This window comes from Chenopodium album, chromosome 1 (assembly GCF_948465745.1).
Source record: "Chenopodium album chromosome 1, dcCheAlbu1.1, whole genome shotgun sequence".
NCBI lineage: Eukaryota > Viridiplantae > Streptophyta > Magnoliopsida > Caryophyllales > Amaranthaceae > Chenopodium > Chenopodium album.
In genome coordinates, this window is record NC_137834.1 from 33,589,135 (window position 1) to 33,603,473 (window position 14,339).

Below are 14,339 nucleotides of genomic sequence, written 5' to 3' on the forward strand. Positions count from 1 at the left end.
CATTCTTTTGGGTCGTCATTGTCTGTTGCTAAACATGACAAATGATCTTTGTTCTAGTCAAATAGTCCAAAGACCAATAGAATGGATCTTATGAGGTCACACGCAGTGTATTGGATTGAACAAGTGTGAGGCCCATTAATGGGCGTTATGAGGTTATGACAAACCATGTAAGGTATCGGGCTAACAGTAGATTCATTAGACTTAGGAATTTAGGCTTGACATGGACTCATATTTGTGGATATGATCTATATCCATGCCTAGGTTGAATTAAGTCGCAATTAACAGTCATTAAATTATGGAACAAGGCGACCAAAATTCCTAAAACCCTAACTCCTCTCTTTCTCACGCTCATGCACGCCCCACCCCCTTTGTTACCCGTGCTCGTGGTTAGTTCGTTCCTCCTCCCTCCATAAAAGGTAGATCGTGGTTAGTTCGTTCCTCTCCTCTCCATAGAAGGTTGATTAAAGGGTTCAATCACAACTTGCTAGCATTAGTGGAGGTTTAATCCGTGCTCGTGGACCAAGTAGAGAAATCACGTTTGGGGTTCTTGTTTTCTTATTGTTCTTGCTCAATCACATGTGGAATCACGCTTCAAAGGTATAATTACATGTTCTTTATGTATTGTGCATTGATCTTGGTTATTAGTTGCTTATTATTTTAGGTAAAAATACCCAAGACACGTGGCCCTATCATAAGCTGACACGTGTCAGCCTCCGGGAGGCCCAAATGGATCTCTCATCTAATGATACGTGTCAACCTGATAAAATGGAGAAAATGGCTGATATTCAGGCCTAAATCCTGAGAAAGCTGAGTTACGACACAGCCCACCAAATTAGGTTAGAATGGCCTAATATGTAACACCCCAATAATTCTCCCTTTTTCAAACCACTTACTTTAAATAAAAAGAGAGGAGAATCATTGGCATGTTAAGGCTTTATCAAAGTATTGCAGCGGAAATCCAACTTAAATATTAAAATAATATAATTTAGAAAACCAATAAGTCAAAGCTTACAAATTAGAACCATAAAGGCCCTTATTAAAACCAAACCAATATTCCAAAATCCCAAAACATAATTAAAATAGTAAAACATAAATAAGTTCAACACAAAGAACGAATACTCTCAATCACACCAATCCCTTGACAATGCGTATGTCAAATCCCCGAACTTCACATCATCAAGCTAACCTGTGCAATACTGCTCCCCAATAATACAAGTGTAATAATTGGATCATCACAGGGTCATTGAAAGGCGAAGGCCATGACCAAAAGAAAACACACAAAATCACGCAATCAGCAAAGCTGAGTACATACAAGCTACAACGCACAAAATCTAGCATGCTCAACTAGTTAAAGTAAATAAATATACAACTCGAATTCATTAATCAAGACTCTACACTTAAACAATTCAAACGACTCAACATACTTGCTAATAAATTCCAAACACTTGATTCTTTATACTTAATTTAATTAATTTAGTTTGGAGTAAGCAATAGACGAGGTTGTCCAATCCACCAAATCATTTTGGTCCCAAATGACCATTTGAAATAAAAGTTTAGCGCGATGCAAGAATGGGCGCGACTCCATTCTCACAAAGTTAGTCTAGGATCCCATCTAACTTTCATCATAAAATAAAATGTAAATACCAAAAGAGAAGAGGACATGTTGATCAAACAAGCCTCGAAAAGCCACAGGCTACCACCGTGTACCCCAACCCATAATTGTCAATACTCTAAAAGTGCACGCTTTCCAGAGTTTTATTGCTCATCCATGCATGTTTCACTTTACGTGATTACAATTTTAATTAATAGCCGACTCAATCAAGAAGACCATACATAACAATCATACATCAATTCATTTTTAATCTTATTTAGGACAATGGTGATCACATCACAAATTGACCTTTAATTCCAATTAAACTTCCAAATTATTCAAAATTGTTGAACATAGTCAACCCACCTAGCCATTTCGGCTTAATCCACCTTTACTCAACATACTTACAAGTTATGATTGAGTAATAAATAAATAAATAATAACCTTGTGGAATAATTAATAAATTCACTCCACTTAAACCATTCAATTCCAATCCTTTAATAATCCAAATGTGGTTAACAAACCAATCCAATAAGATATGTTTGTATCAACATTCCATACAAACAATTAATCCAATATAATTCAACATGTTTGCATCCATAATTCCATACAAACATAATCAATTCACCAAAACATATCTCATAAACATAAGCACATGAATTAAATCAATGTGTAACCAAACAATTTCCATCCAAGTGTTCCCTAATCATGAAACTAAGTTCTTTCCTTTTGGTACCTAAACATGATACTACTTATAACGAAGTAGACATGTACGTACCTCGTATAAACAATCCTTCGTGCCACTTTTAATCACTTAAAAGTCTCCTAAAAAATAATCACTTCCTAGAAAACAAGCAACAATAATAAATTAATACTTAACCAAATTTCCAGCAATATAATTTAGATTAAAACTCCTTAAAACTTCATCAAAAACATGTTTTTATGCTTAATTAATCAATAGAAATACAATAGGAACAAAAGCCCCAATTTAATTAGTCATAAGAACCCTAAAATCCCAATTTAAATAAATTGAAACCCTAGGTTTTTAAAATTATAAAATCTGAAAATTATAACAACAATTATAATCTGAAATTATTAGTTTAAAACATAAAAACATGATTTTGATACTAAAAATATAAACTTTATACTATAAAATCAAAACCCAAAACTAATTATAAACATTAAGCATAAAAAAAACTTCGTTAAAAATCAAAAACTGCCCAAAAATCATATTTAGAGGCTGAATTTGGCCACGAGAGGGTGGTGCTCACTACCAAAGGTAATGATTCTTTCTTAAAACATTGTTTCCACATGGAAAACACTACTTTTTTGTCAAAATCGGATGAGTTCAGAACCTGATCGGGATTAAAACGGGATTAATATTAACGAACCAAAATCTAAACATTAAAACACGAATTTACGTGTTCAAAATAATCTGGAATTAAGTTAAACTAATTAGTAGTATAATCACCAAAATTTCAAAACATCATTACTATAAAAGCCCTAAATCGATTGTTCATAAAAACCCTAAAATCATGATTTTCAATGATTAAAAACCCTAGGTTATTAAATTTACAAAATATGAAAATTATAACATTTATAAAATCTGAAATTATAAAGTTTAATCATCAAAATACAATTTGATACTAATTAAATTAATTTCAAACAATAAAATCAAAACCCATAATCAATAATTATAATTACACAAATTAATAAAACAAAGGAGAAAGAAAATAAGACTAACCTTTTGTGTGGGGAAATTTTTGGGATGTATGGGGTATTTATAGGAGAGAGGGTAGTAGGGTAAGTAGGGATATTGGGCCTCATTAAATTAATGGGTCAATTAAGAAAGTAAACTGGGTTTGGTTTGTTTGTTGGACATAAATTATAGAAGGAAGGTTCATAAAAAGTTCTTTGTAATAAAATCGTTTATCAACCCCAAAAATAATTTGAAACTTTTGAAATTAAATTCCGGAAAAATACAAATAAATATTATAAATAATATATAATTTCATTTATAATATATTTAAAAATATGGGGGATTACATAATAAAGGGCACCTTTTCCAATGACCCTATAAATAGGGAGATTTCCCCCATTTATGGGGCATATACATTTATTACAATATTCCCGAGATTCTCTTACATTAGAGAAAAACACCTGATCTCGGAATCCCGAGAAGATCTTACCTTTACTTTTCCGCACTTTTTACCTTCTCCAGCACGTTCTAACTTGATCGTCGGAGGCGGAGCTCCAACCACCCGGAGTTTCCGTTATTTTGCAGGTATAGGCGCTGCCAGACCAGTCTTCGAGTTGTAACTCTCCCAAGGGACCAAAACACCCAAAACATTTGGCGGCGTCTGTGGGGAGAGTACCTCAAAGATGGCTTAAGAGTCTGTACCGCAGTTGATATGTCCAATTTATATAGTGTTTTACCCCCGTCCCATGGTCATAATTAGTAGTGTTTTTGGCTCTTTAGGGCCACTTTTATTACTAATTTGTGTTTTCTAGTGTTTTTGTAGTTTTGCTTGAGTTTTGTAGGAAATTGTACACTTGGAGTGTTTTCCGGGTTTTTCACGAATCAACTACGAGCGTTAGGAGGACACGACCATCCTTGAAGCCCAGGACCGGTGAGATCCGGTGATTAAGGGCTCGATATGTGATACCGCAGCAATTGGATCAAGTAATCAAGACCCGATGAGGAAATCCGGATTGGGCCGAGGAATCGAGCCCAATCGAAATCCAAGCCTCGAAGAAGAAGCCGGGCCCGATCGGGCAAGCATACGCCCGATCGGGCGGGCGCTCGCAAAGTAGCCTCAAGAAAGAACCCGCGCCCGATCGGGTGAGCGTAGGCTCGATCGGGCGCAGCACACCAGCAAGGGCACAGTAAAAAAGGCGGGCCCGATCGGGCGGCCCTTCGCCCGATCGGGCGCGTGTTTTTCTAAGGATCTGATTAGTTTTGTTTAAGGATTTGTTTTAGGGATGTTTAAGTACGATTTTTGTACGTAATTTTTGATTACCTTCTCTTTTAGATTTTCTCTCTCTACTTAGGATATTCTCTCGCTCTCTCTTAAACTCTCTCTCAACATTGTTCTTAATCACATTCATTAATCCAGATTTCTTTTGGTAACAATTTCTTCTCTTTTAATTTCAGTTATTTTATTTAATTCTTTCATTATGTCTTGCTTTATTGATTTGATTAGTTTAGATTTAATTATGCTTGAGTAGTTTTATTTCTAGGGTTTATGGGGATCTAATAAATAATATGAAGGGGTAAATATGTGATTGTTGATTATCAATGCTTGGTTTATTTCCTATTGATTGATTTAATGCTATGCAATTAGGTTTGACCAGATTTAATTATATGAGTTTAGCAATATTAATTCGAGATTCGACAGATGAGAATTGATGTTTAGGCTTAGTTTCAATAGGCGGACTAATTTATAAATGGTTATGTCGAGATTCGACAGATGAGATTTAATACCGGTAAATTAACTCTGTGATTATAATACGTAGCGAAAGCCCTTTATAATCTGATTAATCAATGCTTGATGATTGTTTATTATGATTTGCCCTGGAATATTGTTTATTAGTGAACCTATGCCCTAGGCCTTTTAATATTTAATTTCTCCCTACTTTATTTTCTCTGAACATATTCTTCGTAGTATAGTCTTTAATTACAACAACATTGGTTACCTTGATAATTTAGATTATAATAATTAATTAGGAGTAGAAAGACTTGTTTCCCTGTGGATTCGACCCTACTTCCCTATCTGCATTAGTTAGAGGACTTAGGTGATACTTTTGATTAGGGGATACGACTTTACCCTGTCAAAATTTGGCGCCGTTACCGGGGAAACGGTTTTATTTTTATTTTCAGATTATTTTTTGTAGTCTAGATTATCCCCTTTTGTATCAGAGAACGTTAGTTTTTTTAGGCAATTCTCATATTTGTCTTTTAGTTCCTTGTTTATGCCCAGGTGTTCCAGATCAGGTTACATTCCATTCGATCCTGAGATCGAGCGCTTGTTTCATAGGCAAAGGAAAATTTATAGACAAATTATGGCGGGTTCTGAGGAGGAAAACAGTCGAAGAGACCCTCCCTCTGATTCTAGTGACGCAGAAATTCCTTCAGATTCAGAATCAGAGATGACGACCCAAAAGAAACTCTGTGACTACTCGCAGCCGAAGCTCACATATTTCCCGCACCTTACTCCCACTCCGGCTCTAGATGGAGTTCAATTTGAGATCAAGCCCCAATTTATCACTATGATAGAGAGGAAGCAATTCAGTGGAGCTAAGGGTGAAGATCCTAATCTTCACATCGCAGATTTCTGCCAGTATTGTAACACCATTAGACAAGTCGGGGTCACGCAGGACCAAATTAGGGAGATTCTTTTTCCCTTTTCATTATGTGGCAAAGCTAAATTATGGTTTAATGGTTTGAATAGAACTGCACTTGGTATTACTGACTGGGAAACTCTTGCTTTGAATTTCTATGATAAATATTATCCTGCAGAGAGAACAGCGGTACTAAGGAGTGCTATTCAGAACTTCGCTCAAGAGGCCGATGAAACGCTATATGAGGCTTGGGAGCGGTTCAAGGATCTACAGAGAGAATACCCCCACCACAACCTAGCACAATGGCAATTGATCCAAGCTTTCTACAATTGACTTGAAAATTCTTCTAGATCATTTCTAGATTTTGCAGCCAGTGGGAGATTCATGAATTTAAATGTGGACGATGCAGGACAGGTTATCGAAGACATGGCAATACACAATTCCCAATACAGGAATCCAAGAGGGTTTGCAATAAAGGAAAACATAATGTCGATTCCGTATCCTTTTTGCAAGATCAATTAACGTCTATTTGTCAAAAATTAGATAATCTTACCACTACTCCTAACTTTGTAGCTAATGTTTCTGCTGTTGCTAACAATGAAGCTTTTTGTGAAAATTGTGGAATTGTAGGGCATTGGGAGCAAGATTGTAGGAGTTCCATGGAACAAGTTAATGCCTTTCAAACCTATAGGCAGAATAACCCATATTCCAACTCTTATAATGCCGGTTACCGGAACCATCCATATCTTTCGTACCGGAGTACCAATGTACAAAACCCTCCACCTCCACAACAACCACAACAGCAACCCCCACCACAGCAAAAATATTACCATACAAATTCTGTCCAGAAAAGCCAAGCATCACCCTCATCATCTTCTGACCCTGCCATGACAGAAATTAGAGCTATGCTTACTAATATGCAAAATCATATGGAGAGTAGGGATGCGCAAATTGATTCTATTTTAGCCCACAATAAAATCATGGATAATCAAATTACACAACTTTCATCTACCCTACAATCCCGTCAGCAGGGAGCTCTACCATCACAACCTATCCATCCTACAGACCATGTCAATGCAATCACTCTATGGAGTGGTTCACATTATGATGGACCTCATATGCCGAAGGAAGATGGACCAGTTCCTGATCTAGATTCCTCTATACCAAACGCTAATCCTGCTAACCCTGCAGGGCTACAAACAAATACTAACCCATTTAATGTTTCTGTTCAGGGTAAATCTCAGGATAAGGGAGGAGATGTGTAGAGTCCGGTTATCAAACTACCGTTCCCTAATAGATAATTTAAGAGTAAGTTTGATAAAAAATTTGGTAAGTTCTTAGAGGTTGTGAAAAACCTGCAGGTAACAGTTCCTTTCACTGATTTAATCACTCGGGTTCCTGCATATGCTAAATTTATGAAAGACATTCTGACTAGGAAAAGGGCCTTTAATGAAGTAGAAACTGTAGCTTTCACAGAGGAGTGTAGCGCTCTATTACAAAATAAATCCCCTCCTAAATTAAAGGATCCCGGTAGTTTTTCTATCCCTTGTCATATAGGGAATGTTTTTATTGATAAAGCTTTGTGTGATTTGGGTGCCAGTGTCAGTGTTATGCCATCATCTGTCTGTGCTAAACTTAATATGGGAGAATTAAAAGTTATTAATTGTAGGGAATAATTTCAAGCCTTAAAATCCCACTAGCTCGAACCCCACTGTGATCATACACTAAAGTACGGTGGCGTCCAAAAGGGAAGAAGATAGAGCAAAAGAGTTGCCAACAAGTTTTTAAGGAACTTGTAAACCGTTCATAGGATGAAGGTTACACCCCTTAACGATCCAAGAGATCGTCAACTCCATAAGGTCTTGAACCAAATAAGGGTTCGGGGATGAAGGTACAAATCCAACCTAAAAGAGATTGAACCTGCCCTAATAATAGGCCTTTACTTTATTCTGATCGTATTCATGTGCGCTTTCTGATCAACATGCAATCAATAGGATTACCCCTAAAACTGTTTAATCTATGTTGGTTGGATTTAATGCACAAATAAACTATTATTGGTGATCACTTGAAATTATAATCATAATTAACCCTAAACAAGATTATTAATTATCTTATTAAGCGTGATTACAAGTACCAATTCCCTTTAAACATGCAATAAAAGGTGTGATCAAGCAATAAATAAAATAATGTACCAAGCAACATAATAAATAATAATCATGAATAATAATTATAATCATAATAATGAAACAAACATCAAAATAATAATATTCATAATCATCATAGATTATAACAATTACAATAATCATCATGTTCATGTTAATATTAAGGCACAATAAACATAGCAAGATCCTAGGCATGATACTAACAAGATTAATAACAAACCCTAGCAATGTCACTAAGCAATAAAAATCAAATCTTTAACCCTAACATGACACTAACAATCATAAATATTAGGAAGAACATAGGAAGCATCACAGGAATCATATTTAATATTAAAAATACCCTAGGCATGATACTAGGAATATCATAATAACAATGTAAACATGATTTCTACATCATAATATCAATAAATCAATAAAGTACTTACTTTGATGCCTCGTACCTCTTTCTAATAACAAAATACACACGTTAGTAACTTCAAGGAAAATAATAATCAAACAATTAAATTAAATAATTGAAATAGAGATTTGGGACCAAACCCTCAGAAATTAAAACCTTTCACGTCTAGGGCGAAGGCAACTTCGAATATGGCTAGGTGTTTCCAGATCTTGTGAATGCGGAATTTTGTATGAAAACAAGGTAAGAATTAAGAAAAGAGAATTGAGAGAATTAGAAAACCGATTGTAGATGAATGATCGTGAGAATTGGTGAGAATTGGTGATGAATGAAAACAATTGGTGAATGAAAACTGATTGTTGGTGAATGGTGAGAATTCGTCCATGAAAACGGAGTTTTTAATACGATATTTATAGAGAAAATCAGCCAAAAAAGATAATTTAACAAAACAGAGTCTGACGCTCAGAAAACAGAGCTGGCGCCAACCCTGGCTAGCTGGAGCCAGGCACCGGCACTAGCGCCAGGCGCCAATGGCTAGCGCCAGGCCTGGTTCCAGGCGCCAAGGCCTGGGGTCAGACGCCAAGCTTAAATTTAACGCATTTTCGAAAATCCGATAAGTTTACCGTACTGGAGGATAAAATAAAATAATATAATTTCTTCGAAAATGCTATTTGATTTTGATTAAAACTCTGAAAAGTCAACGAAAGTCAATTTATAAATGATAATTGAATTAGGAATGAAAAGAACCTTCTAGAAGAATCCAGAAGACTAAAACCATTCGTAATTGCATTAGGAATGATAAATCATATTAGGCCCTCCCCTAGATCATTGGGCCGCATATAAAGCTCAAACTGGGCCCATTTTAGTAAATTGGCCATAACTTCCTCAATATTTATCGGAATTGGGCTTATAATATATCATTGGAAAGGTCTTTGCAAGCCCCATCCAACTACACTACTATTGGACCCATATCATGGACCAACCAAACTGGATTGGCTGTTTTCTTAAAATAAGTTTTCAAAAACAGAGAGAAAAGAAAAGAAAAATAAAACTTTCCGCAACACTAGACTTTCCACACTTTCGCTTCATTCAATTATGATTCGACGTGAAAGGTACTCATCACTGGGTTTGGTTTTGGGGAGACACAAATGGGTGTCTACAGAAGCCCCCACTTTGACTGAGTTTGGAGAAACGCAAGTTTCGAAAACAAAAGTCAAAGTATCGATAGGGACGGAGAATGATTCAGAACGTTCTGCGATCCTAAATCAATCTTGTAACGCCGATACTTGCAAAACTAGAGTTAGTTAAACTGATGAAAGAGTTAATAAACGCGTATCTTGCACCGTCGAGCACACGTCTCTGAAAGTAACCGATTTGTTTTGATGACCTCCTGCATGCTAGAGAATGCCATCCCGCTTGAAAACCGCTACGCCTGTAACTGCTTCCAAATTAGAAGATTGCTTCGCCTGAAACGATCTTCCTCCGCATTGATAATATTCCACTTCCAAGGGAATACCATCGAAGATTATTTCTCTTGAAACAATCTCCATCCGCATTGATAATATTCCACATCCAAGGGAATACTATCGAAGATTATTCCTCTTGAAACAATCTTCAGTTGCTTTTTGACAACTTTCCACCATCTATGGAACGCCATCTTGCTGTTTATTTTGACGATCTTCCGCAATCTAGGGAACGCCACCTTGTTTTTTCGATGTTCACTCGTCTCTGAGCTTCTTTTTGATATGACTCCAATTTCCGCTGTGATAGTCTTCGAAAAGATCACTGCTTCTTAATGTTTGCTATGCCAGTACGTCGGCGCTTTGCTGCTTGTGAACCAGTACGTCGGTGCTTTTGTTGTGATGACAATCCTCTTTTCTTTAGGAATAGTTGCCAACACAACTCTTGTATGATGAATGACAATCCGATTTAGGGAAAGTTATCAATGCCACGTAACAATCCATCCTTGGAAATGTTTCCACGATGAAGCGACAATCCGTATCTCGGAAAATTTGCCAAAAATCCAATCTTTGGAAAAGTTTCCAATGCTTCGTAACAATCTTTCATAAAAACTTTGCTACGATCGACAATCCACATCTTGGAATTTAACTCTTGAAAGCAATCCACCTTGGAAATTTGCCAACGCTATGCGACAATCCTTTTGGGAAAATATTGCCACTATTGACAATCTGCGTCTTGGAACATTTGCAAAAAAGAGTCGACCGACAATCCACTTCGGGAAAATTTGCCACTTGCTGAAATGAATGACAATCCACGTTGAGGAACTTTTGCCGAAATTTATGATGAGTAGAGACCTACGACAATCCTTTGGGAAATTTTGCCATAGGGAACTGGGTGTATGACAATCCAATCTCGGAAAACTTGCCAGCGATCTATGAATGTATGACAATCCGAACTTGGAAAAACTTGCCAATAAAGAAGGAGAACGACAATCCACGCTTGGAAACTTTGCCAGAGATGACAATCCAATCTTGGAAAAATTGTCGTTGAAGAAGATGCACAACAATCCATTTTTGGAAATATTATCAGTTGGGGGTGACAATCCAATTTTTGGAAAACTTTGTCGTTTAATAAGAATGCGCGACAATCCATATTTGGAAATATTGTCGTTTAAGTGCTTGCTTTTGAACCGATGCTTTGGTGCTTGTAATGAGCCAATACTTAGGCGCTTAAGCTAAGTGAGACAATCTTTTGTCAGGTCGATCACTTATTGTGATTGTAATCAAACTGACTATTTAATCATGTCAAAATTGCTTATAGGGGCTAACTGGCGTACCAAGGAACCCGAAATTGCTGCATGAGGTTGAAATCACCTTTCTGAGAGGCTTCGAGCTCTATTGCTGCTGAGATATCTCTGGTGCCAGGCGCTGGAGTAGGGTCTTCCCTGTTCTGCTGCACCTGTATTTATTTTTGAATATAGAACTTTGCCAATCTTTTTAATTATATTAGGGTTGACCTAAGGTTTAGCATTGCTTGACTCGTTTACTTGACACAACTCAAGGTATAAACTTGACTCGATGTGATTGACTGACTCGAGGTTGACTCGACTCAAAGAGAAACGACACGTGTGACTCGTGACCCGTGTGTGCATTGTATTACGATTTGTGCGACTCAAAAATGCAAAAAAGCAAAAATTTTCCGTCATTTTTGTGGAGGGTACCGACTTTCTCCCGAAAAAGAAAGACGCGAAAAAGAATCGAAGTTTTGAAGGTGCATGTTGAATGAGCTTAGTCAAATGTTGTTTGATATTATCTCTCAAGTTGCAAGGATTAACCCATCTTAGGCTATCTCAATGGTTGACTCAATGATGAAAGTATTTAGGCAACTTAGGCACGGAGGCTAAGCACTTCATACTTTGTGATGCAATGATAATTATGATTGATGAGTGATGTGACAAGGCATGCTTCATCGTTATGTTAAGATTTCATGACAAAGGGTTCCTAAGGGAAGTATATTTGGTCATGTATCTGTGCGGTGTGTGAAAGTGACACTAAAGTTAGGCCGCAAGGGCTAAGTGTGTGAAAAAATATTATTGTTAGAAGAGCCAAATAATGGCGACTCTTAGGCTAGGTAAGCTAATGATGTAGGGATCAAGCCCCCAAGTCTAGCTCTAAGTGTAAAGGGATGAGCATAGGAAATCCCTTGATATGATCATGGTGTAAGTGTGTGAATGTGAATATGAATGCATGTTTATTACGGCCGCACCTCGATGTGAGGTTGCCTACGTATCCGTTAGGAATCAGGCCGAACGTAGCTCTAGCCGAACCTCGCACAAATGTATATACCTCAAAAAGGTCTTTTTAAGGGTTGTAACGTGGTTAGGCTAAAGGCTGAAGAAGAAGGGGATAAAAGGCTCAAGACCCTAGATAAGCCCCCAAGGTGTGCAACTTTGCTTTTGAATCTTTGTATTTTCATGCTTGAGTTTTAGCTCCTTTTTAGCTCTCTTTTATCTTTTGCTCTAGCATCTATTTTATTTTTATAAGTGTGGGCAATCCCGATCATGCGGTCTATCACTCACTTGGCATTCATGTTTCTCAGGCACGGTACCGAGCACTCGATAAGAGACGGAATCTGAGACGTGTTCTTATCGAAGATATTTTCATATCAAAGACATTGGAACACTTGCCCTTTTGTACACTTTTATTTATTTTTTTGCTTTTGCTTATTTTTATTTTGATCTTTTGAATTACTCTAGCTTTTTTTTTTAGAATTGCATAAGTTACACACCATCCCATCCCAAGGTTAGGTAGATGTAGGTTGAAAAAAGAAAGGTCTATCGTTAGACGAGGCTCAAAGTGGTTTATGAAGAAAGGATTGTATAATTGAAGGGTGAAATGTGATATGATGCGGCTACAAGGGGTGCCTTAAATCATTGGTATACCTTATGCTTAATTCGACATGATTTTTTTTTTCTGCAATGTAATGAAATGAAATGATCATATGCAAGGAAATAAATGCTCATTTTATTAAAGAAAAAGAAAGAATCTACAAAATTAATCTAAGGGAAAAGAAAAAGTGCCTATGCTAGACTTATTGGGGAAAGGAAAAAAATAAAGAAGAAATAGAAAAAGAGGTCACGAAATCTTGTCGTTGATGCTCGCCTCTTGTCTTGTGTTGTTCGCGTCATCATCACCCAGTCTTCTCGCTAGCTAGAGGCAATGGGATCTTGTTTGCTTCTATGAGATCTTGAATGAGATTTTGAAACCTGTAGCATTCATCAGTAGTATGACCGTTTCCTCGATGGTACTTGCAATAGGAGTTTGGATTCCATCTCGAAGATCGATTTTCTGGTGTTGGATCCTCGGTAGGGCCAATAGGTTTGATTAATCCTCGATCGTAAAGACGGTCGAAAGCAACATCGTAGGTCATTCCAATGGATGTGAAATCTCGCCTGGGTTTCCTTTTAGATCATTGATTGTCCATGGCTAAGACATCATTATGGTCAAAGGTACTAACATTATTACTAGAGTGGGCGTTTTCGGAAGAAGAAGGATTGTCGCTCTTCTTTCCTTTCCAGCCACCGTGGTTACTATTGTTAGTAGCTTTTTGCTTTGCGAGGTCATCTTCGATTTCAATTCCGATGTCATAAACGGCTTTGAAAGTATTCAAGTTGTGTTGATATTTTAAGTGCTTTGAATACTTTTCTTGGAGATTCTTGACAAATATCCTCACAGACTCCTTTTCGATGGGGACCTCAATCATCTTGGCGGAAATTTCCCTCCATTTATTAAAGAAAGAAGTAAAACCTTCACTCTCTTTTTGTCTTAGCATCTCAAGTTGTCTATAGTCGGTTTCAACTTGAATATTGCACTTGTACCTATCAACGAAAGCGTTTACTATCGATTCCCAGGTAGAGGTTTTCTCTTTGTCAAGGGAGAAGTACCATTGTTGGCAAACGGTTTCAAGAGATAGTGGGAACAGAGAGGGAAAAACCTTCTTATCGATGCCCTTAGTACTCATTATGGTTTCAAAAGCTCTTAGATGAAATTAAGGATTATCCGTTGCTTTGAATTTTGGGATGTCGTTGGCATTGAACTTCTGCTGAAGAAGATCTTTGTCCACCGAGACCCCTTGTGATGTAAGCTCTTGAAACTTGTAATCGCTAGACAACTTGCTTAAGCTCTCTTGGATAAGGTCCATCTGTTGTTGCTTCACGGGGTTATCGATCTTGAGGGCGAGAAGCTTCAGTGTCTCAGTCACAGTAGCCAGTTGGTTCTTAAGATCATTGACTTCTTCTTGAGTTGCTATTATCTTATTAGCCTTCCTCTTTTGACGAATCGGTTTATCAAAAAGGGAAACTTGAATAAAGAGGTTGTCCTTGATTAATCTC

The 14,339-nt window shown here is 37.1% G+C and overlaps 1 non-coding gene across 1 annotated transcript; it reads right to left on the reverse strand.

The window, feature by feature from the left end:
• Positions 1–6,121: 6,121 nt before the first annotated feature.
• On the reverse strand, positions 6,122–6,228 carry LOC145566567 (small nucleolar RNA R71). Its single transcript, XR_014095449.1, has one exon. It is a non-coding gene; the product is annotated as a small nucleolar RNA R71 (small nucleolar RNA).
• Positions 6,229–14,339: the final 8,111 nt, after the last annotated feature.